This window comes from Harpegnathos saltator, unplaced genomic scaffold, assembly GCF_003227715.2.
Source record: "Harpegnathos saltator strain DR-91 unplaced genomic scaffold, Hsal_v8.6 scaffold594, whole genome shotgun sequence".
NCBI lineage: Eukaryota > Metazoa > Arthropoda > Insecta > Hymenoptera > Formicidae > Harpegnathos > Harpegnathos saltator.
This window is the reverse complement of record NW_020230420.1, coordinates 581,731-608,485: the sequence shown is the minus strand read 5'-3', so window position 1 is coordinate 608,485 and position 26,755 is coordinate 581,731. Positions and strand designations below refer to the sequence as shown.

Below are 26,755 nucleotides of genomic sequence, written 5' to 3'. Positions count from 1 at the left end.
GGGAGGGAGGGAGGGAGGGAGGGAGAGAGAGAGAGAGAGAGAGATCGGTGTGTAAAGAAGTGTTCGTACCCCTGCCGCATGCGAGGAGGTACAAAGTGGAAGCGCGGTGGGATACCGAGTTACCAACGTTCTCACCCTTCAGGAGCCGCCAATCGTGTTACTGTGTCAATGAGCTTTTTTTCCCATTTCCCTCCTTTTTTATTTTTTTTTTAATCTAAGACGAAACGTCATCGTAATTCCGTCAACACGCGCGTAATAAGGGCGGACGAGAACGTTTTGTCGCCCGACGAATTATTACGCACCATGCGTGCACGAGAGGTGGCGATTCGCGGCGCGTTTGTCGCATGATTAACGACACGAGAAACGCTGAAAGAAGAGAAGATAGGAGAGGTGCGTGACGACGCACCGATGGCAAATGCCGTATCGTTCGCTCGTATATAATTTCGTTATCGTTACGGTAACGTAATATCCTGATAAAAGATGAAGAAGTACGCGCAGCGCGGTGTGAAGGTACAGGCACGTTCCGTTGACGCGTTATTACGCTCGCAAATTCCCGAGACACTCGTCGTCCTCATTACAACCGAGATATGCAGATCGCTCAGTCTACTTTGCGCTAGTTGGCTCTCCTCTATACGGCCGTTTAATAACCGTCGGCATCTCCAGCCGTTCTTCAAGACGGAGCATGCCGCCTCCGCGCACGAATGTAGATGCAAACTGATAAATACACGGTCGCCTAAGTGATAAATATTCAAGCACACACGTGTCTGTCTCTCTCTCTGTGTGTGTGTGTGTGTGTGTGTGTGTGTGTGTGTGTGTCGCAATGAATCGAGAGTAATAAATCGTCGATCAACGGCAGGATCAATATACAGAAAAATGTTCTTTTCTCCCGCATTCGGACGAGACTACCATGCGCGCTCGACGCTTTCTTTATTCGGCGGTCATCTCTTGCCCTCGGCGTGTCTGTGTGCGTTGAGAGAAACACTCTCGATGTGATACTTTCAGCTCGCGCGCAACCGAGACGGCGAGAGGCCGCGCGAGACAAAATCAATTCTTGAAACCCGAGAGGGAAACAGAAACCGGACGTGAGAAACGCGTCTCGCGTGCTTTATTGTCCCGCGTTCCCTATCGATCGCTCAGCCGTTTCTCGACCCTCTCCCCGCTTCCCCCCCCTCTCTCTCTCCCTGTTGCTCCCACTGTGGATTTTCCTAAAGAATATAAGCGTCTCTCGCTTAAAGAATTACAGCGCTGCGGGGCGAGGGAGAGAGGCACTTGAGAGGCGTTCGCCGTGGCTTTTTACCTCGGCGCTGTTCAGAAACACAATCTCATTTCCCTTGCAGAGAAAGCTCCTTCTCCCGTCTGATTTATTCAACCGCTCCGCGGTTTTAACGCTTCGCAAAAACCAGATGAGGCGCGTCGGTTGGCCGAATGAGTGCCAATTAATTTACGCAATGCGGATCAATCGATATTATCGGACGAGTCTCCGAAGAAGAGTTCCGCGACTCGCTCCCGATTCCGCTGGGAACTTTCCACTCGGGACTCTTCTTCTTCTTCTTCTTCTTCTTCCGCTTCCGTCTGAGTCGCCGTCGATATTTAGCCGCAGAGCATAGTGACGAAGACGACGACCAAAGACGATGACGGCGATGTCGAAGTGAAAGCAACCGTAAATGGACGGCTCGCGTCGCGAGAATTTGGCCTAATACCAAAAGGTAAAAACGCACGTCAAAAACTGGCGGCCGGCCAGGATTGTGTGTCGGAGAGTCATTGTCCACAAGGAGGACCAGAAGAGGGGGCAAGTACCGAGGTAATGAACTTCCGGTATCCTCTTACGACGACGAGATCGATCGAGAAATTGTGAGGCCGCTTTCCTATATACGCACCGAATTGCCGTTGGCCGGCGACCAAATCCGAGTAGGTTAACAGCCCGATGCATGAGATGTGCCAAAAGAAAGAAAAAAAGAGGAGGAAAAACATCACACACCGATCGCACATCTCTCCGCGGCGGGGGAACGGACGCGCGCGGTCGATTCTTGCCTAGTGAGCAAATTTTATCGCAATTTCGTCGCAACTTTGGTTGCTCTTCGTATTGAGGATGCTGCGGCGATGTGACGCTTCGATAAGATTATCTTGAGAGTAAAGATGAGAGTGAGGAATATTAAGATATAAACACATGCTATATCTGAATCGTCCCGAGGAACGTTTTCGTCTGAAATGTTACCAAGCGAGTACATCTTTTCAGGATGCTCTCGATGAATGTATTCATCGCGAAAGCAAGACAGACAGAGGGACACCCTCGGCGCATAATGCTTCCCCCCCCCCACTCTCTTTCGTTGGTCGAATGACATTATTGTGCGTACATTTAAACGGAAAGAGTAGCTTCCGACGTTTCCAGCTGTTTGAAAGCCGACCGAGGGAATCGAGTTACCTGCGAGCGCTCCGCACATTTATCTTTCAATGTCGTCGAAACGTGCAATAATATGCAGCAATTTCGCGGAGGAGTGTACCGTTTACGGCCGCCGCCATTAATGTTACATTGGCCAAGCGCATTTCGCATTTCCGACGACCGGGAGTGAGTTAATTTCGCGCGCTGACGAACGACGGCTAAATTTTTAATCGCCCCCGTAAAAATGCTAACGCTCATGAATGAGCATACGCGCGTGCGCGCGAGCAGCGGGAATAAAACGAGGCCGAGCTTGGAAAAGCCGGAGCCGGCGAAGTGCTGGAACTTTTATGCCCTCACAGGCATGAGGAACATTAGAAATGCATTAGACCACGCGCGCGGGCTATCTCGGCGGTCGCGAGCGCGACTGATATGGCCCGTTCTCTCTTCTTTTCGCTCCCTCCCTCCCCCTCCCTTTCTTCCTTTCGCAAATTCTCACCGACCGCGGTGTCTCGCTTGGTGGATTCGCGAGGCAGATCGCGCTTTGATGCGTTCCCCGCATTTTTCCAGTTTCCGCGGATATTCGAGTATGAAGATGTCAAAGTATCCTTCGAAAAACTTATCCCTGCGGAAAGTTTCCCGCGGAGAAGACTACTTTTTTCTCAGGTCTCGAGTCTCCCACTGCAGATACTCCTCGCGTGGAAATAAAAATACGCAGCGAAATTAACTGAGTGCGAGAGAGTCCCGTCAAAACTTCCAGAGGGGGAAGGGTAGCCGGGACGTCGTCGGTGACGCAATATCGATTCACATTGCGTTCATCCGACTGCGAATTATTATATCCTATCTGCCGTCGCGCGCCCAGGACAGCTGGCGCTCGTCGATACTGAAATCAATTTCCTGCTTTGGCAGGAAAAAAAATTAGCTCCAGCAAGGCAACTCGCACGCGCGCGTGCGCACCACGTGAACAGCTGTCGCGTTCTGTCACTTTGATTACAGTCACAGCGCTCTAACGAGCGCTGAACACGAGTCGGCTCATCTTCTTCTTCGTGAACTCATCTACTCGTGGCTCGCATGACAATGCCGCGTTTGCGGGGAATCGTTACTTTTTCTTCGAGGGTTTTCCGCAATTTTTCGCAAACGAGTTCCCAGAGGACCATAAGCGGCGAACCGTCATTACGCGTAATCATGAACATTACCAGGGTGCGATCTGGGGATCGGAAAATTACGATACGAGAGAGGGAGAGAGAGAGAGAGAGAGAGAAATAGAGAGCAAGGAGAGCCGCGCCGTCGACGTTCCGGAAGTAATACTGCGTATTTAACGAGCGTGACTTAGACAATGGCTCCGCTAATGATTCGCAGGTGTTTCGCGAGACCCATCGACGTATCGGCGTTCCGTGAACGACATGTTCATCGAACATACACACACACACACACACACACACACACACACACACACACTCTCTCTCTCTCTCTCTCTCAAACGTACACGTAGCGGAACGTCGCACAGTTTTCTTCTCTTTCCCTCTTCTAATGGATCCATCCGTTGAATTGACGGGGTACAACGCGAAGTGGAAGACGCGGATAGGGCGCACGTATATATCGCGTCTGCAATATATATATATATATACACATGCAACAAACTATCGTTTGTTTTAACTTCGCCATTCTTTCGCTGATATAAATTACTGGCATTTATCCGGTTCACCGGAGCATGTCCGCCGGTAATATCGCGCGCACCGGTCCAACGTAAACGCGATTGGCGCGAGAGAGAGAGAGAGAGAGAGAGAGAGAGAGAGAGAGAGATAGAGAGAGAGAGAGAGAGAGAGAGATAGAGAGAGATAGAGAAATAGATAGATAGATAGATAGATAGATAGATAGAGAGAGAGAGAGAGAGAGAGAGAGAGAGAGAGGAGAGACGCATTTCGATGTATGCGTGGAGTCGAAAAACGCCGATAGTCATAGAGAAACCGTCCATTGTTCGGCCGTATCTGCGCATCGATACGAAACGTTTCGAAACGCTCGTTCCGTTTCCACCGTGCTCGACGACGATTTCGCCATTTGATCGAACGAGATCGCGAGACAGATTAGCGCTAAAGCCTATGACGATCCACTTATACACGTATGACCCCTCTCCCCCGACCTCACGCTCAACGTGACGTCGCGGGAGCCTCGCAAATTCCATCTTTTTGCGTAGAAAGTCCAACTTTTCCGTAAACCGCCGCGCCTCTTACGAGACGGGGATGCTTCGTAAAAAGAAGAAGCTCGACTTTCTACGTAACGACGGAATTTCCACGAAGACTCCGCAACATGCGATAAGCGCAAACGGGGCGTGAATTAATCGATTAAAGTGATAGCTCGTCGAACAGAATAAATACATCGTTCATTTCGCTCGACTCTCGCGATCAAGTTCGATTCGGAAAGGAACGCACACTTTTCTCCCGGTGTGTGTACGCCAATAAAAATTTCTCTCACACATCGCGTCGAGAGACGCGAGTTTGAACAAACATGGGCGTCTCTGGACGATTCGTACGAATCGGCGGACGTTTACGGACGTTCCGGTCGCGAATATGTTAATCAACCTGCTTCCGCGACGCGCTCCGATCGGCGGGGAACAAGCGAGAAGAGTAATCACTGATCTCCTCGCGACGGCTCGGTTTTCGTGAGTCGCTCGGCACGCGACTCGAGACGGTTAATAATCCCGCGCAGATGGAAATCTGACACGAAAGACGCGAGGCGCGCGCCCGGCCGCGAGAGCCGTTCGGCTAAGCTGACTAGCTCGCAGCCGGCGTGTAAAAGCCTCTTTAGGTCGCGTCTCGCGTGTTTCACGCTTCGCGGTGACGACGAGAGATAGCTCGGACGTATCGTTGAGCTGTGCATGCATCTACATACCTCGCAGCGAGTCGCGCGGAGCGCGAGCGAAGTGCCGCCGTCGTAATTGAAGGCTGCGCGGCGCGAGAGTTGTGTGATCCGGGTAATTTGTAGTCAAATACATTCCAGGTGCGATTCCCCCCTCCCTCCGCCGTTGCGTCTAGAATACAACTTGCGAAACTCACGAACGCGTGCATCGCGTCGAACCCTTCGCAATAACTTGACCGCTCGAGTCTAAGCTCACTATGCTCGTCGATCGTAGAAATCTCAAGAGAGAGAGAGAGAGAGAGAGAGATGAAGTTGGAAAAAGCTGGTCTGGAAGCGCGCGGTTTGTAAAGATATCACTTCTTTCTCTCAAGAAAATTGATCGACGAGGAATATTTGAAAAAATGTGGACATTTCGAGGATCAACTGAACAGCCAGACAGTGGCGGCGGAATCTGGGACGTCCGGCAGGTCAATGCGCGGCTGGCAGTCTCGGAGACTCGCGCTTCTCTCCGCTGATGAGGAAAGAAACTCCGTTCGTCCAGTGGTCTCCTGGCCTTTGCCTGCGAGAGACTGAGATAACATTCGCTCGGATAAAACGGCTCGGCATAATAATTTAAATACGCGGCCTCGCGGCCGCGGGGCACGAGCGAGCCACCGCCGCGCGGCTTTCTGCCGAGCGAGCAGGACGTGCGCGCACACGCCGCAGCCGTAATAAATTTCGATAAGTCTCGTTGGAAATTCATAGCTAATCAGGAATTTAACACGCGCTTTGAGCACCGGCCGCGTGTACGAATTGCATTTTTCCCCGCGAGCTATCGCAACGCCGAAATTCGCCCATGCTGCGGATATCAAACCGGTTATCCCGACCGACGCGACCGCGAATGGCTCGCGCCGTCGACGTGGGGAGGTCGATAAAACAATGCGCGCAGCGGAATTTTGCTTTGAAAAAAATAAACCGGGACGGTGGACCGTATGTCGCACGATTGCAACGAAATCGCCGTCTCCGTCTGCGGACGCGGTGCAACAGCCGAAGAGCTCCTTCTCCTCGAAGGACGCTCGAGTCAGCAATAAAAGTAGCCAGAGGTAAACTGTCCAAAAGTATAATCTCTATCGCGTATCTACGCACGTGAGCGCTATTTCCGCGCGAATTTGGCACCGCCAAATGGCGCGCTCTCGTCTCGCGGAAAACATTCTGTTCCTCATCGTTCGCGCGCGCGCGCCAACTATTTTCGTACGCGAATTGCAGCAAGCGAGCGAGAGTGTCGGTTTACCGTGACGAATTCCCGCTCATCTCAGGCTGAGCGCGATGTTCGCCAATCGGCAGCTCAAGGAGCATCGATTCGCCAGCGGAACGCGTTCTAACACGCAGACGGAATGACTCGCCCCGAACAGGACGGCCGCGCGAGAAGCGTGACGAGCGCGCGAGCGCAAGAGACGGGACGACACGAGACACAGCTTCTCTCCTCGCTCGAGGAGGATCGCTACAATTTTTACCGTGGATTGTTCGGTTTCAGCTGGCGGAGCCACGGCGATGCCCAACAGCGGCACGGCTGCTAGTATCCTCCGAGTTCCGCGCGCGAGGGCACCAGCCGCCCTGCAGACGCCACTGCCCAAACTTCGCCCCGCTTTCAGGACGGTTTCCATCTCAGGACAAATCGACCAGATCAGCCCTGCGTGCAACTCTTAGATTTGTAACTTCGCCGGCGAGACCGTCTTCCCGATTGCAACAATCACGACGGACGATTGAGTTTCTCTCGAGACCCCGAGTCGGGGACGACTCTCCTCAGGGGTGCTGATCCCTCCCCCTTTTATCGTCCACCTTGGGGAGGTAACTGGCAGCGGCGTAACACGACGAAATTTTCCGCTACTAAGAATCAAACACGACCGCGGCGCGATTATCCTCGAGGTGATTTGAAATCTTGCGAACGATCGCTCGGATAAGACGTGTAAATCTCCTTGACGAAATGTTTCTCTTTTTTCGGTGTTCTACGATTAAGCGCGCGGTGTAGCTTGTGCGGTTTGTCGAGTTGCGTTCTGTCAAGCGGCTTTACTCCGCCGCACGGATATTTCGATCTATATTTAGCGAACTGGAGACCGCTTCTACGTGCAGCCTCGATGCTCTTGGCCACTCTCTATTAATAGAGCCGGATCACCAAGCGAGTGATTAATACCACGCAGAAAAGTTCCGAGTTTGTTCCATCGGCGCCGATCGCGTCGAATCACAGTCCCCGAGCGTGTCGGAAAAGAGAAAACAGAAATCAGACGGCGGAAGACAAAAGTAGTCGCCTCGCGTGTTACATAGTATCACTGAAAAAGCGGTCTCACTTTGCACGACGCGAGATGTTCAATGAAGCTTCGGGACGACGAGAGTTTCACCGTATATGCCGTTAATATTGCGCGAGAGATCTCAAAATGGCGCGCGTCGCCGTTAGGCGACGCCGTAGGAAACTCAATCGTCCGCGGATATCTGCGCGTTACAATTGCGCGACACTTTGTACCTTTATCACACACGCATATAAACGGACACAGACAACGGGAGGAACAGAGACACACAGATCCGTACGAACTGTTCGCCGTTGGCGAACTACTCGGGCCAGGCTGCGGGTTCACGAGGGTTTATATAGAGGATCGTCCCACGTCTTAGCGAAAGAAGAGAAGCGAGAGCGAGCGAGCGAGCGAGCGAGCGCGCGCGCGCGCGCGCGCGTGAGAGAGAGAGAGAGAGAGAGAGAGTCACACATGGAAAGCAAAAGAGAGAGAGAGGAAGAGAGAAACTCGCGAGGGGAGTTGTTAGTCACTAGCCACCGCGAGACGAGTAACTAGAGAACCAAGGTAACGCTGAGTCAGAGACACACATCGCAGTGACTTTATATTCTATGGAAAGGAACAGACGAATTTCGGAAGCGGACCGACCGACCGGTCTGTCACTGCAATATCCGGTAACAGCGAATCTGACGCGTCGCGTCGTCGGACGGAAAACAGCGAAATTTCATCAGACTAAGCGGATTCGGGATTTCGCACGGGAAAAGAAAGCCCGATTGGATTAGCGCGACAACGAACCGCGCAATCGCGCTTTAATCGGCGGGAACAGAGTTTCCGCTTCTTGGGAGCGAATTTTGCATTCGCAAGGGACCGACGAAAGCTCCGTTTTTCCCGTCGATCGGTATTTTCCGCTCGCCCTCGTTCGTTCGGCTGTAACAATCCGCGCGCTGCGTGCGTTCGCCGCACACGTGCGCATTTTTGCGATAGACACACACAGGCCGCCGCCGTCGTCGTGCGTTATATTCGAAACGCGGATTTCACCGGGAAACCTACAAAACGTTCGACTCGAGTGCGCTTCTAAAATAGTTGGTGACCACACACGACTATACGCCGGTCGCGCTAGTACACATGTCGCGCCGGCGGAGTCCGGCTCCCCGGAGGGATTTCAGCGAAGGAGAACGAGGAAAGCTGAGCCGCGTGTCTTTGTAACGGAGCGACCACAAAGCTTCCGAGCGAGACGGCGAATCAGAAGCTGAGGGAATCCGACGGAGAGAGAAAGGCAGACGCCAAGGCACGCACCACCTACGTGAAGACGGTGAAACTAGGAAGAGAAAGATCCCTGAAACCGCTCGCGCACCGCTGAGTTGCAAAAGCAACAAAGTGCAAACCAGCATGCAGGAGTCGTGCAAGTCGGCCCCCGGGGGAGAGGGAGAGAGAGAGAGAGAGAGAAAGAGGGGCAGGAGGAGAGACCTCCGATTCATCCTAGAAATGCACGGCCGTCGACCAATACGTGTGTCGCAAAAATCTGCGCCGCAAAACCGCGCGTTTCTATTCTCGGACGTCTGTGTGCGCGCGCAAAGGAGAGGGACAGAGAGAGAAAGAGAGAGAGAGAGAAAGAGAGAGAGAAAAAGAGAAAGAGAAAATAACAGGCGGACGAGAAGAACGGTTAAGTGAAAGAAGCGGGCGGGGCGGTGGCGGAAGTATGCGTTTCTTCTTATTAGCGTCGAATTTATTCTCGTTGGAGCGCGAGGTCGCGAGACCGCCGCGTGTTTTCATAGCGCGGCCGAGCCTCTTTCCCTCCCCCCTGCCGCGGGTCACTCGCTGCGCAAGTTGCGCGGCGAGAACGCGAGCCGGTGAAAATTTTCCGCCCGAGATTATCGCGCACGACGGAGGAAGAGAGCCGTCGCCGCGCGCCGCCGCGACAAAAGAAGGATGTGTTCGCAACAAACAAGCCGGCGCCGCAATCAGTTGCGGTGCGACGATGAAACCGAAGTCACGCGATAAATGGCGTCGCGTCTCGTACTTTTTCGCGCGCGCGCGCGCGCGCGCGGCCGGAAAACAACGGACGTCCCGCGCTCGAAGATGCAACTCGCCTCGCGCCGACGCGTCTCGCGCGATTTACGGCGAAGCGAATCGCGATAAAGTCGCGATCGCGCGCGGACAGGCAGAGTTGGACGTCGCCCAACCGGCGACGAGAACTTCGCAACGTGGACTTCAGCGTCGCTTTTGCTTTTTGCCGCCGAAAATAAAATCGCCAGCGTCCTGAGGAACAGCGCGCCGACGAGCAGTGCGCGATTTCCCCCCCTCGGGAACGAGCTCGCCCTCGTCGTTTATCTTCGCGCTCGAGCGCGAGCCTCGACCTATCAGTCGCCGCGGTTGCAGCAACCGTGAGGCGAGCCTCGCGGAGAATAACCGCGAGACTCGATAAGCGGAATCCGCCGAGCGCGGGCATCTGCGAATTCGCCGCGGGTAAATGCAAAGCGCCGAGTGCAGAGTCAAGCGCGAGTCCCTCGCGTGAGCTTTCGAGGCGCTTCGGCCTACGCGGCTGCCAAGCGGAGAAACTGCCGGCGCAGAGTTTCCGCGCGAGATCGTTGGCGGCAGCATCGCCTACGAGGAGCCGCGGGAGCTTATTCTTAGACCGGGCCAAAAGGAAACTTACCCACGGAGATGGGCCGCGAGTCGGCCGCGCGCGCGCGCGCGCGAACAGATGGAGCGGTCGTTGCTCAGCGTCGAACGAGCGAGCGAGTTGCCTTGTTACGAGCGACCTATTAATTAACGTTAACAAAGAAAGGCGTACGTGTTAATGGCGGGAAAGAAGCGCTACTTTCCGCGCTCTGCCGAAAGCCGCGCCTGTGCAGCGTACAAACGCGGCAGTAAAGCGCGCTAAGAGGATCTCTTAGCTGCAACTTTCGACCACACAGACACACGTACGCGTGTTTCGCATCGTCCACCTCGGAGGGAGGGAGGAGGGATCGCGTATTTCGAAACGAGCATCTATCGAGATCTATCTGCCGAAATATTTCGTCGACCGTGCGCGGGGCTTCTCTTTTTTTCTCGGGAAAAGCGCACGCGCGCGCGAGCGAGCGAACAGGCGCGGTCGTTTCGACGCCGGAAGAGTATATTTCCGAGATATAACGACGTGGCGAATTGTTTCCTGCGCAACAGCCGGGATGCAAAAACACATAAATCTCTTTTCGATTCACGCTCGTTAGTCAAGCTCGCGCGCTCGCGCTTTCGCATCGATCCGCGGACGCGCGGACGCGTGTGTGAACACACCGCCGGCACAGATCGTGACGAATATGTCGGCGAACATTTACGCGCGTTCAGTCTACTATTCGCGATAATCCGCTCGGCGGATCAACGCCGCTTCTCCTTACCCCGCCCGCATATCCCGGGCATTCGGTCGACGCGACGCGACGTGACGCGACGCAACGGGACGAGAAATCAAACTTTATCGAGCGCGCGTTTCGATACGCTGCGGCAAAGTCTCGACATCGAGACGTACACAATGGCCGATTATTGTTCATGCATAAAGGAGCCCGATAAACGGAAAACGCGCGGCGCATATTGATCCCACGTCGGATTTGCTCTCCTTCCTTTGCGGAGCGGCAAGAATGTCCCAGGACGCCAGTCGGGGAGCTACGAATGTTCAAGAGAACGTTCGCCGATCCTTCCGATCTTGCGACTGACACGATCGAGATTTATGCGCGTGTCTCTATCCCTCTCCCCTCTCTCCCCGGCCTCTCTCTCTCTCTCTCTCTCTCTCTCTCTCTCTATCACCGAGGTAAGAGCGTTTAAACAAACGTGTCCCACGAAAGACGTCTTCCTCGCGATATAACCCTCCTCGCGTGCACTCGCAACCGCGACGGCGTCAATGATACGGGCAGAGCAGCGCGTGTGCACTCTCATATATTCACCCTCTCATCCGTCCTCTTCAGGCTCTCGAGAGGGTCGCGAATCGCAACAAGAAGGGTGTGTGCGACAAGGTGGACGGGTATCGATTTTATCATTCCGCGTGTGCGGATTCTCTCCACACCGCGTGGAAGTGACACGTCGGTGAAGCCGGGGACGGATTAAGCGCAGATATCGCGGAGTAGCGACGCTTCGACGGGCTCGACGACGACGGCGCCGCGGCGACGTGGATGGTGGAGTTGCCGGTTGTTCCGCTGCGATCCCGCAGTCCCGGCTGATACTCAGCGCAAGTTCACGCTGCAATCGGTCCCGAGTTCCCAACCGCGAGTCAAACTTTTCAGGGACACTGACGCGTACGCCGACGTTACGCTACGATGAACCGTTCCTCAGCAAGAATCGTGAGGAAATATTCGTCACGAGAGAGAGAGAGAGAGTGAGAGAGAGGAACCTCGTCACGCGACGATCGACAGACGTCACTTCGGAGGAGAATCACTTTCCACGGCTTTTAACGAATTCAACGTTGATACATAGAACATGGCATGAGACCGATCGGGTGCTATTTAAAGCCTCGCGTGTCACTCCCATTTCCCTCCTCGCCAGCGCCAGCGACGCGTACGTCCCATTGATACCGTCGCTGACATTGCAGGAAGCGCGATAAAATAATGGAGCGCGATTTCGTGCGCGTGCGCACGTCCGCGAAGGAAATCGCGCGTCCTTCGAGAGGAGCAGCTCACGAGACGCGCGGATAATAAGGTCATCGTGGCACGTGCGAAATCTCGGCTACGTGCGGCCGCCGAGGCCGACCACCTTGCATAATTGAAAATCCCAACGGCGCGCGTCCGCCGGGCACGTTTCCCGATCATGTTGCTGTAATGTAGTGGAAACTACACGTCGCGCGATAAATATCGAGCCGGTCACGGCGAATGGCCGCGGAAGAAAAAGTCTTCTTAGCTCAATAGCTTGCGAGAAAATTCTCAGAGAGAGAGAGAGAGAGAGAGAGAGAGAAAGGCTTCTGTCTCGAGGCTGATCTCCTGAAACAAATTTCGAATTCGGGCTCGCGGCCGATATTTTACTAACGCGAACGTGGATGGAATGTTGCATCACGTGCATCGCAGGATGAGAGAAAGGACCGCGGACGTCGGTCGACGCGGATACAATCGCAGCGCGGCTCGGCATTTGCTTCGCGATCACGTAAGGATTCCATCGTCGTCGGAGGAGGGGAGAGGGTGAGTGGGCAAAAGCGGTTTGCGGTCGCGGCAAATCGGGGAAATTCCGAGGCACGTTGAAAACTCGGCGAAACGGCCCGGCAATCTTGGAATCAAGAGGATTCGCTCTTGGCACGCGAAATGCATTCATCGATTCGGCCACGGCGACTGCGGCGAAAAAGTCGCGGCGCGGAAGAAAGAAAAAAAGGGAAACACGCCAGCGAGAAGGAACACACAGGGCTGATGAAGCGCGAACTGGAGCGGTAGATGACCCCCGCAAGATGATCCATCGAACTCGTAAATCCTCGAACTCGCTGAATCGCGACGAACAAAGGAAGGGGACAAAATTGCGACAAACGTGGCGAAAAGTCTCGTTTGTAATCTCGCCGATCCGCAAAGGGGGTCAACGGTGCTACGGTTGCGTTTCTCCAAAGGGAGCGCCAATATCTGAAACGAACGACGGGACCTCGAGGCACTTTCAATGGTGCTTTTGACGACCGATTAAACGCAAATGACGGCGACGTCGCGCCGAGCAAATAATAATGAAATAACGGGCGGAGGACTTCTTGGCGGCCGACGAAATGCGCGCGGGTCGATTCTTCGCGAAGGTCGTGACGGCTTAAATTCCTGCCGTTTCTTCTGCTTCCCAGTTTCCCTTCCTTTTTCCAAACTCCCGCGAAAGAGCTGCGCTCGCTCGTTTATCTCCCCGTTGAAAGAGAAACGCGCTCGTTTACGACTCGCGAGCAGAAATTTCTCTCTCGCGGGAGCCCGCTCCTCTCGCATAAACAGAAGATAAAGAAAGCTCGGGATTTTGAAAGCTCGTGTCTCCGGTAATCTCGCGCCGGTAATCTCGACCGTGGGGGTGAAAAACGGATCTGAAGGAAAACGACTTCGGGGCAGGCTCGAGTACTCCCCGACGCCGCCGACCTCGCAAATTGCGCGCCTCGTTCTTCCGACGAAGGTGCGAATCGCCGAGAAATTAACGAGAATGTAAGGAACGTAAAATCGCGGAAAACGCGCCAACGTCGCCAGCTTCCCCTGAAATCTCATAACTCTTTCATCGGCGGGCACGTGCGCGCGCGCGCGACAAAAAAAGTAACAGCGGAAATAATACACGACGGAAGTTTCGCGAGAGTTTCCAAGCAGAGCCTGGGGACGAGCGCAGTGGAATTGAACGATTCGAAGTTACCGCACTCGGCAGTTTCGGAGGGCGGATCGCTCTCGAGAACGAAGGAGCGAGCGGGCGAGCGAGTTTCCGGGTGTCGACCTTCGGCGGTGCCGACCTTCAACACGACGCGGCGGCCTGACGTTCACGTTTGCAGGCGAGAACGCGAGAAAAAAAAGAACAGTTCGAATGAAAAACTCGTTATCCGGTGTCTCTCCGGCGCGCGCGCGGGAGACGTCCCGCGGCTTTCAGAGGCGTCGTCGTCGTCGTCGTCCTCAGACGGCAGAAATTCCACCTGGGAAATCACGCGACGCGCCGTGCCCGGCGCGGTGCATCCGATCGCAATTAACAGGCGAACTTTTAATGAAACCGAACGTTCGATCCGCAGCGCGGGGGGGGGAGGGTGGGCGCGAGCTTTCTCTTCCTTTTCTTCCTTGCCTTTCTTTCCTTTCTTCCCTTTCTTTCCTCCCTTCGTCACGAAGGCGCCAACGCGGAAACTGCGAGAGCGCGGGAATTTATCGCGACGATTCGATTCCGTCGCTCCAGCCGAGGGAAATTAATTAACTGCGATTCATGGGGCGCCTTTTCGGCCGGATGTTGCCGGTCGTACCGCCGTCATTACCGGCATCTGTTGTGAACCAGAGTCGGGCAGTGAGAGAAACAAAGAGAGAGAGAGAGAGAGAGAGAGAGAGAGAGAGAGAGAGAGAGAGAGAGAGAGAGAGAGAGAGAGGGAGAGAGGATGCTTTCGCAACGCGTACGTAATGTTTCTGCTCGCGCTGCTGCGGCAGAATGCGATGCTGTAATTCTGATTACAGCGGCTCGGTCTATTAACTTCTGCGGTGCACTGCCGCTGCACCGTGATGGCGCACGTACAAGATAATCGGTTTGCGATGCACATTAATCGGCGTTGACGATTACGAGATATGCGAGCGGCGTTGTATAGCGAGCACAACAATTTTATTTCACTGACGCGTTCCGAGAAGCGTTAATGAGAAAGAGAGAGAGAGAGAGAGAGAGAGAGAGAGAGAGAGAGAGAGAGAGAGAGAGAGACGAGGATAGAGAAAAAGGCCGACCTTTATTAACGCGGTATGGGGCTGTTAGGTGAATCGCAGACACATAAAAGCCCGTAAAGGCCGTTCCCCCATTACCGACACACCGGCAACGACTCCACTTCCGCGTTCGCGGATAAAAAGCGGAATCTCGTACTACGATATCACTCGAACGTGCACTTCCACCGGGCGACTTTGCAAAAATACACCGCGCTACTCGTAACAACGCTCGTAAAACGTAGCAGTAACATCTGCCCGGCTTCGCTCTCGCTTGGCATCCCTGAAAAATCCGACCACATACGGTGTTTATACGACGCTTAAGGAAAACATGACCACGAGGGCAGCGAGCACTTACAGCTGTCTGCCATTACCATTCGCGTGCGCGTTAACCTACGCGACAAAAAAAAACAAAAGAGTACTATTGCGTTTAATTATACCGCGAATAATGTCGTGAGACTGTAACAGCGACGAGCGAGCGAGCGTCAATCCCTTTCAGCTGATTAATTTCCGGGAACCTTGATCCTTCGCGATTGATCGACCGAAGTGCACGCGAAGCCGGGCTCTCGCACAGAGTCTCTTGTTCGTACTCGAGAGCGGATCGAACCTCGCGTCGGCACAACCGGCGAATGCGAACAGCCCTGGTAGCCCCGTCGGTCGGCATGGCAACAGCTCCGAGCGTCCCGGCGTCGGGACGCTCGATACTAGACGACGACTACGACGACGAGGAGGACGAGGATGACGATGACGACGACGACGACGACGACGACGACGACGACGACGACGACGACGACGACGACGACGACGACGACGACGACGAACACGACGACGACGACGACGACGACGACGACAACAACGACGACGACGGCGGTAAAAAAAGAGGAGGATGACGAGGACGAGGATGGCGACGATGATAACAGCAATGACGACCGCATCGACATCGACATAGACGGCGGGGGTGGCGGTGGCGGCGGCGGCGGCGACGACGACGACGACGACAACGACGCCCAAATCTGGAGGGCTGGCGCACGGCGAAAGTTGGGCGAAAATTTCAGATCACGATACGCACGCGATCGCCTTCCCTACCCGAAGAGTGCACGAAAAGAAGCATACACGTGCGATTACGTGCGTGGGCGCCACGGAGTCTCGCAACGATGGCAACGACACGCCGCAAAACACTGCTGCGCCAAGTAACGAGGGTAATTCCGGCGAAACGGACTCGCAGTCTCCGGGTCAATATTGCTCTAGGGAGACTCGATACCGCTCTAGCAAAATTGCGAGAGACGAAAACTGCTGAAAACCCACCTTCTCCTCTTCTACCTGGCCGAGCGTCACGCCGAGAGCGCGACGCAGGTACGACGTGAGTTTTCGCGGATTTTCGCGCAAGAGGAAGCACGTTGCTGCATCAGACTCAAGATTAGAGAGCAGAGAGGTCGAGATTAGATCAGAGCAGTGGAAGCGTTAAGCTCATCCGTAATTTTTGCCGCAATATTTTCCCGGTCTACCACGATGAAACAAAAGACCGCCTGAGCGTACGAGATCTCGGCTACGCGGGAAGAGAAAGCTCACAATGAATTCATTGTCGATCGGAAGGTCTTTGAAGATATCAGCTCGCGCGATGCACCCGACGCGACATCGACGCTGTTCTCCGTGCGACACACCGCTACGAGCTCGTAATGAGAGAGAGAGAGAGAGAGAGAGAGAGAGAGAGAGAGAGATACATTTTTATCGGCACAGTCGTTGATATATTAGCGTCATTAAAGTATGTCAGCGAGCTGAGCGTAAATGGCACAAATAATAAGAGGGCTGCCAGGCGCGGAGACAGACAGGCGGATCGAGTTTTAAATTAATGCACTGCTCGCGCGCTGCTTCGCAATAACGAGGTCTATCGAGGTCTTAAAACCAGCACACTTTAGCTAAATTTAAACGACTGTTAATAACAAACCAGCGAGCGAGATGGGGAAAGGGAGAGGGTGTGAGAGAGAGAGAGAGAGAGAGAGAGAGACGCTATTGGCTCTCCTCGGGCCTCGAGATTGAATAACGCACGCACACGCGCGGCGGGTGCACGAAACGCACGCAGTGAGAAAATCTACTTTTCATTCGGCCCAGCGATATCAATCTACTTGTGAATGCGGCATAACGCGAAATATACACATTTCGCGCATTTGCGAAATTAGTTTCCCTGCCTTGCATCAGCGCGCATTTATTTCCTCGTCTCGTCTCCTCGACCCCCTCCTCTTTCTCATTCTTTCTCTCTCTCCTTCCGGTATCGTTACGAGAGAGTAAATTGAAGTCGCAGGCAGGAGAAACGCCGCGGCTCTTTCATCAAAATATGAGCTTCTTCGTGGCTTATGGCGAGAGGAGCGGCGCGCGCGGTTCTTCTCTCTCCTTTTTTCTCTGCTCTAGGAGGGATGCACTTGATTACCTTTCTCGAAGGAAACCCGTCTTTCACGACCGCCTGCTTTCGATCATCTCATTTACATTACACAGTTTCCCCCGAAAGGCCTCGTGTGCCTCTGATGAATATAAAATGGGAGAAAAAGGAGGAGCAGGACCGCGCATTTATTCCCGGCTTATTCGATCGTTCTGAGAGTGACACTGACGGCAGTTCGGGGGCCGACGGCGCCCTTCGAAGCTGAACTTTGATCCCCGATACGATCGCGGAGTTGTGACTTTCACTTCTGGTGAGAACGACACTTTTATTCGCGGCGAGATTCCACAGCGCGCGCGCGAAAATTCGTCGCGAGGGAGTAATTAGCAAACAACTCCTTCCGCCTCGCGAACGACAGGCGAACGAAACGCTCGATAGAATTTTTCCTCCGTTGACCGTCCGTCCTGTTACCGGTCGTGGCGAAGAGAGGCGAGTTACGGGAAAGCCAATATTTGACAGGAAGACGGCCGCAAGATTACGGCCATCGATGAACGACACATCATCGAGTCGCCGGCGACGCTATAGAAATGCGCTACAGAAGACCTGTTGTCCCGGACGGAAATTAACGTCGCGTTCTAACATTCGCCGGCATAATAGTCGCCCGATAATAACCCCAAGGGCAACGTTCAACCGGGCAAAAGTCCGGAGAATTAACGTAGACGGCAAAAAGACGTAATCGCGTCGAGCGTCGCCGCGAACGACTCCGAAGATTGCACGTGCGCGTTTCTTTTTCTCCCGTGCTTTTCCCGTCGCGACATCGCACAAATTAAGCCTTAATTGTGTGATTCAACAAGCGGGCTATCGTTTCCGCGCGATGTTTCCCTTCTGACCCGCGTCCATGCGTCGAAGTTCGCCGTCGACGGCGAAGAACGGCCCCGCGCGATTGATCGGGAAGAAAATAATTACAAAATGAGACGACGCGCGCGCGCCGTCGATAGCGAGAGCTGCTATCTGGTTAATCCGTTTAAACGGAACAACCTCCGGATGGCTTTCAGACACGTCCGAGAGAAGAGCCTTCGACAGCTCTGGCCGCTCGCCAAACACTCCCCGAGTCTGATTAGCTTGTAATTGCGTATTGTTTTCCCTGTCAGTGAAGTAGGACGGTACCGAGCAACAGACAGGAAGAGACGGGGGAGAGAGACGGAATACAAAGAGGGAACGAGATAATATCGAGAATCGAGTTGAAATATGCGAAAGACTGCTCACCTCAAGTCGACGTTGCTTCGCTTCGCTCACGACGACGAGAAAGCCCCGGATCGAAATTTCCGTTCTTTATTAATCCTACGAATATCGTTCCACGTTGGAAGATCAACTTGGCGAGAATCCCGACGTATAATCCTATTTTATAATATCCCAACAAACGGTTACTCACTACAGTCTTCCACGCCGTCGAGACTATGGAAAACCTATTTGTAAGCATCAAACGCATAAAACCGATGAAAACTCATAATAATGTTAACGCTTGTAATTCTCATTTTGGTCCCCCAAACTCGACGAAATTCGCGTAGGATCGACGACGAAAATTTCGACTCGAGAGAAATTTCCGCGACAAATAACGACATTTCTCGCTACACGGAAATTAATTATTCGATTAACGTTCGAGTAACCTAACGGGATTGTCTCGCGGTTATGAAATTACCGCGGCACGTGCATTTTGTGCGGCAAATGCAAACTTACGTCCGACAGCCGACGGGAGCATACCGTACCTCGCGAATTTCCTAGCAAGCGAAAGGCTCCTGAAAGACTAACTCGGATCTGAAAATTCACGCGCTGGGAACGCTCTAAGAACGTTTCCGCAGGATCGAGTGTCAAAGATGTCGGCTGCCTCCTCGATTTGCCGGATCGCCCTGACTTTATAGCGCAATTCGGCCGGCCGGTCGTCAGTCAGTCAGTCAGCGAGCCCGTGAATCCCGACGAACGAAAACGTTGCGCGGAAAAGGCGACCAGGCCGCGATCAACACGCGTCTCTCACACGCGGATCATCGAAGGGTCGAGGGCCCCGTGGCTCTTTGAAGACGGTCGTGGACCTCTTTTGTGTCCCGTCACAATAAAGAGCCGCGAGAGCCCCTCCCCGAGAGCTCCTTTTCCATTTCTCTTCCTCCTCCTCCTCCTCCTCCTTCTCCTCCTCCCCCTCCTGTTCGTCAAGGTTTTTTAACGGAATTTGAATCGACGGAGAGTACGCGTGCCACGTTCGTCTGTACGCTGTTGAAAAGTGATCGTTAGAGAAGGAGAGTCCCCCCGTACCCTCGTTAACTTCCCATCTTTCCCGACTCGTTAAGGGTCCCTTGAAATTTGGTGAAAGCGCAGATCGCGCGCGCGCGCATGCGCGCGTCCTCTCGCGCGATCGATGTCCTTTCGCGCCGTGCGATATCGTCCCGCCCGTGCTCGACGTTAATCGATTCGCGGACGCATTATGAACGGATTTTAAAATCTCCTTCTGCGCGTAGAAAAACTCGCGGTGGGTCCCCCCCATCGGCGGGTGGGGAGAAACGGTTTGCTCACACTTCACTTCCGCGATCGGCAAAGTTGGCACCGGCTTGCGGGAATTTGCACGTGCGGGCAAGTTTCCCTGGGCGTAAAACGCTCCGCACCCGAATCTTCTTGCCGGCGCCGGATTATAGAGGCGCAGAATTTAAATGTCTGCAAAATTGGCCGGCATACACGAGCCGAACGGGATCTCGGCAGCTCGGACATTACCATGAACGATGGCCCGGCGAGAAGGAGGAAGTTCGGGAGTTTTCGACGGACGCATCCACGCGCGAGATTCGCCAGGAGGGAGATTCGAAGGGAAACGCGACGCGTCCAATCGATCGAGGCAGCGCCCCGCGCGTCGCGTCTTCTGTCCCGCGAGTCCTGTGCTTTTCAGTCAAGCTTTTTATTCCAGCCAGCCGTCTCTCGCTCGCATTGCGCCTCTCGTCCGGCTGTGCAGCCGAACGAGCGGCGTCGGGACGGGTGCGGGGGGAGGGTGCGAAAAGCGACTGGCGAAACGTAGGAACACCTTTCAGACGTCGCAGCACGTCACACGCTAGGTGTGTCATATGTCGTTATCTGTCGTCGCGAATCCGATAGGAACGAATTGGACGGAGAAAACGGGAAAGTGCGCTTCAAGCTCGGCGCGCGGACAAACAGCGGAATCCGTCCATATTCGGTACACCCTTCCGCTCGTGGCGACGGCTGTATGTTGGGACACGCAAGCGCGCAAATACACGAGCATGAAACGAAAAAACGAAAAGCCGTTTTCTTCTTGGAAAAGTGCTTTGCGGCCTTAGATAAGGTGCCTTTTATGCTCATTGTTTAACGACTGTCAATACTCTAAACGATACCGCCATTTACACGCGCCAATGCGACCGTGTCACATGAATAGAAGTAAAAAGGAAAAAAAAAAAAAAACAAAACAAAATCCGGAGGGGAGATGAAGTTTACGAGAAAATCCCGGTGAAATTTTATAGGAAATGCTACATCTCGAACGTAAATGCTCAATCTCGCGATTTCCGGGAATAATAATCGCTTGACACTTCAGTGCGAGTGTAGCGAGCAACAATCCGACAAGGTGGAAATCTCCCGACACGTCCGCGCGAATGCATGAGGGATTTTAGAGTCACCGAGGAACGAGGAAGTGCTTCTTCTCTTCAAGGGTGTGAACATGAAACCGCTGGCAGATACATATAATACATACACGCGTACACACGCGTACGCGACGTGTGTCACGACGGGACCCGAAGGACCGTGGGATGAATTTCATCGGGGCCATTAGGAATGAAATCGAACCGAGCAGACACTACCGCAACGCCTTCCGCCGCGTAGGAAACCGGTTTCGAAGCGTCCGACCGAAGCGGCAGACACCGCCGCCGCTACGGGCTTACTCTGCCGGTGCATCGACGAAACTGCACGTGCACGCATCGTTGCATGTGCAACGCTGTGACGTTGACGGCTTTACACGTAGCGGAGGTAGCGCCGGTGTTTTGTCACTCGCACGGTGAATTTCCTTTCGCGCGATCGTGTAACAGAGCGAAGTTTCGCGTCGGCATCGCCACTCAACCGAGTCGAGATGATAATATAATACAGCGATAATAAAATGATGTTTCGCGATAATCGAATACTTTCTTATTCAGGGACAGTTCAAAATGGAATTAAATGTCTTCCGGCTCGACGACAGATCTGCCAACATGGAGCCCCAAATTTCGACACGGGCGCGAGTGACGAGGGGCATCGCGCGCTTCGGGCGAATATGGGATAAAAATATATTTCTCCCTCCGATCATAAATGCTTTGCTTTTGTTGTTTGTTATATAAATAAAAAATACCGCAAAACCATAGAACAACGAAAACTATAATAAAATGTATCCTGGAGAGAACCGCGCGTGCGAGAAAATATTTTTCGGGCCGTGAAATTTAATATTCACATTCTACAGGTCGCGCGGGCGTTTCCTGCTTTAATTAAAAGCGCACTTCGAACCTCAGTCGTTTCAACGCTCTCATGGTCGTCAAGAGAAATATTTATGCGTCACGGCCAGCGACCTATTATCATTCCGTACGAAAATAAAATGCGCATGCAACGCTATGCAAACGCATCGCGCTTGCTACATGGGCGTGCTTGCTCTACGCGTCCGTCAACATTGTGTGCGTGTCAGAAAAGAGAGAGAGAGAGAGATAGAGAGAGAGACGCTTTGTATTCGCGAGCCGAAAGGAACATTGAAACAAAGTCTTCCCTCCGCTCGTAGAGTTGGCCTTAACCCTCGCGCACAGGTGTTTTCTCTCTTCAGAGGGGTGAGTCACGCGAGGCCAAGCTCGACTCACGAAGACCAACCGACTTCACCTTACCCCCCCTGTTCCCTTCGCTGCTATCACACCCGCTTCTCTTTAGCCCACTGCACACCCGCGTACACACACACACACACACACACACACCGGGTGATACTAATTAATAGCACTCGGCGTGCGAGGCAGTCGAGCCGCAATAAAAGTCACACAGCCGCGCGGCGCGGCGGCTGGGCGAAGTTCGGGGAGCGAGCGAAGAATGAGTCGCGCGACCACACCCCGGCACACGTGGCGGCATTGTGCGCGAGGGTGTCGGTGAGAGACAATGTCACATTCACGGGTGCACGGCGTAAAGGGAGGCTCTCTCTCTCTCTCGCGCGCGCGCGCACCGGGCGCCAAAGGAAACCTGAAGTGGCTACGCGGGTCGTGTCTCTTTCTCTTTCTCGTCGATAGGTACCAAGCACCATTTCGAAGGCTGCTCTGGAAGGCACTTGCCGAAGAGGATCGAGAGGATCATCGTAATAGCACGTTCCGTGAGCTACGGAGCCGAACACAGCGCGTATTGTTCGCGGAGGAAGTCGCAAATCGATTCGAGTTTTTGCCCGGAGTCGGGGGAGGGGAGGGGGGGGGACTAAGCGAGAGATTACGCCGACGATTTTACTCGCGATCCGAGCGGATCAAATGCCCCGTTTAATTTTCACGTTCCTCGTTCGGGGAGAAAGGAAGTTTTCTACACGGGTGGAAGTCCGGTCAAGCCGATGTGACAACGGACGAGCCGCACGCGTTTCGGCCGAAGGAAACGAAGAAGGAATTTCCGGCTTTCGCGGCTGAATTTTCTTCGGCTGACCGAATGAGATTGGACAAAACAGCGGGAAATTCTGTTTGCGTTCCATCTACGCGCACAAACGGGAGATAAGTGACGCGCAGACTCCGCGCGGTGAATTAACTAACAATGACAAAGACCGGTCCAGCCGTTCGTCGACAACGGGAAACAAGACTGGAATAGCGCGGACGATAATAAGCCCCGGTTAATTATTCGTAAATGCATGTAACCCGTCGTGAGAGGCCGGGATTAATGAATTGAACCGAGCGCGCGGCCCGTTCACGTTTTACCCGTCCGGACTCGTTAACGTCGTTATCCGCATAATTTGCTCGCAACGCGACCGCGATAAGGGCGCGGTTCAAGAGCTGAAAATAAGCGGTCGCTATATTTATTATCCGCCCGGCGAATGTAATTCACACGGCGATATAAATTCGTTTAATTCACGCGTACTTACTCCTCTCTATGCCCCTCGCTCCCCCCCCTCTCTCTCTCTCTCTCTCGGAGGGCACCTTTATCCACATTTCTCTCACGATGCGACCGCGCTCGCGCGCGCGTGCTTTGCCTTTAAGATTTTATGCGATCGTAAATAAGTTGGTAACGACGAGCGGAGAACCACGTGGGTGGAGAGAGAGAGAGAGAGAGAGAGAGATTGCGGATCGAGGGGAGAGGAAAAGGAGGAAGAAGAGGACACGCGCGAAACGTTCCCGGCCTGTCCGTCGCGCACACGCACGCAACCGTCGATTCCCGCCGTCCGGGAGATATCTCTCTCGGCTAAAGGAGCGCGCTGAGAGATCATTGGCGCCGTAATTTTCATTCAGCCTTTCCTAACGGGCAACGCGCTGCGCGACGCGGCTCTTTTCCTCCGCGACGAAAGAGCGCACGCCGCGGAGGTAAGTATATCCGGGAAGTTTGGGCCATTGAACCGTGTGCCCCGTGTGCCGCTGGCACAACACACAATGAGCGACAGGAGCGTACGTACTGGTAGTAATCGACACGGCCACTGACCGATGATACGGCCAAGCGGTAACCCGCGTAGTCCGATTTCCCCGGTAGATACGTGACGTTTCCCGTAGGAAATTGGCCCAAGGGCCGTGACCAAGTATGGGCATCGCGTCGCGTTGCGAGTCGAGAGTCGAAGATCGCGACAGCGACCGTGTTCGACATTATAAAATAATTAATGACCAGAGCGGGAGGGAGGCCGACGATGCGACCGATCGATCGGCGAGAGCATTCCTACCCAATTCCGCCATAATTCCGCGGCTTACGAGGGCATATTCTACGGAACATGCACGCACCACTCCCATTTTCATTTCGCGTCGCATCAGCCGTCGCCGCCGCCGTCGCGTAGTCGCGCTCGCGTCTGCAAAAAAGCCCCGCACACGCAAATCCGGAGTCGCGATGACGATGACGACGACGACGACGACGGCGATGCGCCAGCGACGGGACAGCGGAGAGGCGGAGGAGGAAGGTGGTCGACCGCGAGAAACGACGTCGAGCGGAAAAATTTATCGGGGGAGCATCGGTCGCGCTTCATTCTGTTGCTCGCGGCGCGAGAATGGCGCGACCGCGGCGCGCGCTTCCCGCAAAAAGACTGGTAATTAAATTCTCTTAGCGAATTTCACGCGGCCGATTAGTATGGTTGCGTTTTAAATGGCGAGGCGGCGCGCCGCTTTTGGCGTAATTTCAGCGGGGAGATTTCATTAGCGATCTTGCCGTTGAAAGTAGCAGCGCGTAACCGCGATGGGACGACCAAATTGATCTGACCGAGAAATGCCGGAGCGGGAATACTTCTCAAATTAGTTAAATAAATCACTTCACTCGGCTCTCTCTCTCTCTCTCTCTCTCTCTCACTCTCTCGCGACGAGACTCCACGCGAAAAATCCTCCGACGATTCCGACGTTCCGTCGAGATGAATTCCGAATCTCATCTTGATGGCTTGACTGCTCCCGGTCTAATTCCTTCTTTTCTCTCTTTTCTTTCCCCCTTGTACCTTGTCTCTCTCTCTCTCTCTCTCTCTCTCTCTCTCTCTCTCTCTCTCTCTCTCTCTCTCTCTCTCTCTCTCTTTCTCGTCATTGCCAGCCGTGACAAATGTACTTCGCTTGAAATTAATCTTGGTGGAGCGTTGAATTAATGCGATTACATTGACTCGCGCCGCTTCTTCGTTCGCCGCGAACGTGACGACTGCGCGCGCGCGCGCGCGGGACCGAGGCGGACGTCGACGACACAGCGTCAGACGCCTCGCCGGCATAAGAATGCGTGAGGAGACAATTTACGGTGATTAAGGGTTAATTGCCTCGAATTGAAAATTTCGCCGTCAATTGAGGCGGAACGAGCGCATTACGCGGAAATAGGAAAACGTGTCATCGCGAGCGCGGCTGGCGACAGTTTCGAGTTGCGTCGCGGACGAGCATGCTTCCCGTGTCTATAAGAGAACTAAATTATTGAACGCTTCTAAAAGCATCGTCCAATCAATCGAGCCTCGCTCAGACCTTGCGGCGGCAGGCGCGGTCAGCGTTCGCGTAATCCAGCGTAAAGCCGCGTCGAAACGTCAGCAGGCGAGCCCCGACCGCGTGTCGAAAACGCAAATCTCGAGGCACCGCGAGAGGAGGCGCGCGCGCGCGCGCGGCGTTCTTTTCTCTTTTCTTTTTCCTGCCTCGCTAATTACTCGAGAAATTCCAATCCGCGAGCCGTACGCTCCCCGACGTGGAACGGGGTAACGATGCAATGAGGCTCCGCGCGCATCAGCCAGCCCGTGTCATAACACGCTCGACAATGACATCTCGCGCGCTATTACGAGGCGCACACAGCGCGCGGCTGCACACCGACACCGCTAATTCCTTAATGACTCGGAATGCCGAGCCGTTTCGAAGGGAGTGAAAGTCGCGGTTGAACGTGAAGCTCGCGGTGCCCGCGATGACTCGAAGGTTCCACGATAGCGAGACATTCTTTTCATCTTTTTTCCCCGTCTCTCTCTCTCTCTCTCCCCCTCCCTCTCACCCCCTCTCTCTCTCTCTCTCTCTCTCCCGTTCATTCAGTTAATTCCTTAATGACACGGGGGAGCCATTTGAAACACTCTCGCAAAATACATTAAAATACGTAAGAACGTCGCCCACCTTTAAGTCTGGCCTCTACTCTTACCCATCTTCACATACTTTTCGCTACCGATACCAAAATAACAAACACTTCTTTAAACATGTCATACTCTGTGCGCTAATTGTTGACGATGTGACTATGCTTCTATTTCTTGAAATTGTATTGCGATATTCGCAGGACTGTCTTGAGACGTTGACAAACGCTACTTATCGTTCGCTGTTTTCTGCCTGCGATATGTGCAATAGCGCGAGACGCATCAGGTGCGCAGAGAAGCGTTCTGTCGAACAAATTCACAGACCGCGAGAGGGCTCAAGCGGCCGCGTTATTAATCAGGAGGGACAAGATCGCTGAACTCGTTCGGAGCATGAACCGACGAGCTGTAACGAATAGTGACAACAGCTGCCCGGTTCATCAAGGTCACGTTAGTGTCAGCACAGCGGAACGATACCGGCTATAAATATCTGGATTTCTTCTATGGCCATGCACTCTCGCCGTCCATGCCGCGCTATGGAGATGCGTGTTTGCCACTGTCCGAATGATACGACCGCATCCATCAGCCGCGGTATGATAAACGACCGCGGACAGACGTAAAAATGACACGCCGATAGCCTGCCGATAGGGCAAAAAGAGCCGTAAGATGGCCCCGGGACACACTCTCTCTCTCTCTCTCTCTCTCTCTCTCCTCTCCCCCCCCTCTCTCTCTCTCTATAAATAAATACGGCAAAACGAGGGCTCTGTTGTTGCCCGGTTACCACTACACCCCAATCACGCGCAATCGGGAAGTCTCTTGAACGCGACACTCGAGTTCGCTCGTTCGCCAAATCGACCGATA

The 26,755-nt window shown here is 53.8% G+C and overlaps 1 protein-coding gene across 3 annotated transcripts in view; it reads right to left on the bottom strand.

Annotated features, from left to right (window-relative positions):
• The window catches only part of LOC105186297 (testis-specific gene A8 protein), a 108,514-nt gene that overhangs the window by 9,155 nt on the left and 72,604 nt on the right, over nucleotides 1-26,755 (bottom strand). The window lies entirely within an intron of this gene.